The sequence below is a fragment of the Hoplias malabaricus genome, chromosome 9 (genome assembly GCF_029633855.1).
Source record: "Hoplias malabaricus isolate fHopMal1 chromosome 9, fHopMal1.hap1, whole genome shotgun sequence".
Classification (NCBI taxonomy): Eukaryota; Metazoa; Chordata; class Actinopteri; order Characiformes; family Erythrinidae; genus Hoplias; species Hoplias malabaricus.
The window spans coordinates 4690950-4692725 of NC_089808.1; the positions used below are offsets into that span (position 1 = coordinate 4690950).

The window sequence follows — 1776 nt, forward strand, 5'->3', positions numbered from 1 at the left end:
AGGAGGTGCACCGTTCCCGGAAGTACTGCAATACCGGGTCGATGCGTGGAGTGGACGGAGCAAGCCCCTATTCCATCTCCCTGTTCCAAAAATCAATTTAATATATGGTCCCCGGGTAGGGGACGTATCAGATATTAAACTGATAAGAACAGATACTACACTTGATCTTAGCCAAAAGGCCGAGAAGCGATACTGAGAAAGGGCCTCAGCCTCGAGAGTCATTCTTCCAGACACACGACAAGCGGAGGGTAAACACGGACCTCATTTCGTTTCCATATCCTCAATGAACACAATAACACAGACACACGGACTACACTCAAACTCCGCGAGAAAAAACGGTATTTCTACACGTTTATCTTGGTCAAGGCGTTATGGCCTGAGAAATGTTAATGAGCTCCCCCTGTGTCCAATCAGAGACGCGGACACTCATTACAGCCTACACAAAACTGTCAGCTCTGTACAGCCCGAAAAACACAGTAAAGGGTCTAAAACAGCGACTACTATTTCACACAATCCACAACTGACCACATAGAACAAAGGAGAAATAAAATATTCAGTTTTGTATTTATATAACTGCCCCCCAAGTGGCGGGATGTGGTACTGCAAGATCCGTTTAAAAATAGAGCGAGTTGGAGAGTGAGGTTTATATCAGTTAAGCATAGCGAAATCTAATGACTCTTCATCTCGAAAACATGATTTAAAAGCGTGTTCCTGTACTTCTGAGCCAAATAATGCCCTGAAACAAGTGAACACTTAATTTTGGTTCACAGTTCAGAACCATAGGTATCAATTCAAATATAATACTTTTAAAATATCCCAGAAAAGTATCAAACCAATGGTTTAAAATTACTCTAGGCCACTGCTGATCCACCATCGGACCTCAGGATTGTCCTTTGTACAAGATCTAAAGTTAAATAGTTATATTTTAATCTGACAGATTTTATGTGTGTGGCGCCATATAAATAAAACAGAAATAGTTATTAGGCCTTGTGTTTGTTGATTGTGCCAGATTGGTTAATTTATTACAATCATACACAGGATAAGATGTAAAATATCCTATTCCAATCCATTAGAGCTTCACATAGGGCCCACCCCACTTTCTTCCTACCGGTAGCCATAAAATTCCTATTGTTCCAATCCTACAGCTACACCCTAAGGTTGCTGTGGTCATTTATGATCCAATCAGCAACCAGCTACCTTTGACATCTACAATTACTCATTAAGCCCAGACCATGAGTACACAAACCACCCCCTGTATCACTAGCTCTTCACAGGGGTCATCAGGTAGGCACCTCCCCTTACCATTGTGTTTAGCTGAATTAAGCATCAACAACTGTAAAACCACACTGACTTCCCTGGTGACTAAGGCTGTACCTAGCCCCACTGGCACCGTTAATGCATGCTCAGTGCCACCAGTTCCATGTGATCTTTACATGCTAATTCACCAACCACCACAACAGCACCTCTTCAGTGCATTTCCCCATCTAGTCCCTGTTCTCTTTATCCACAACCACTGACTAGACCTTTCAGGTTATCAACCAATAACAGTAGCACTACAGTGAGACCGTCCAATCAGAAGATTTTAGGCTACTTCATCACAATTGGAGCAGGGGAGGGCGGGACTAGTTTGTAAACAAAACTCTTCTCAAAATTCTATGTAAACTCTAGAAAAACAACATTTTCTGTGAAATTCCACCCAGACATTTTTTTAAGTCTAAAAATGAGGACATGTCTGGGTAAAAAAGGACGTCTGGTCACCCTATGCTTTCCCCGTCT

General features: G+C 42.1%; 1 non-coding gene across 1 annotated transcript; it reads right to left on the reverse strand.

Moving 5' to 3' along the window:
• LOC136707912 (U2 spliceosomal RNA) lies at nt 1-191 on the reverse strand. Its single transcript, XR_010804276.1, has one exon. It is a non-coding gene; the product is annotated as a U2 spliceosomal RNA (small nuclear RNA).
• Nucleotides 192-1776: the final 1585 nt, after the last annotated feature.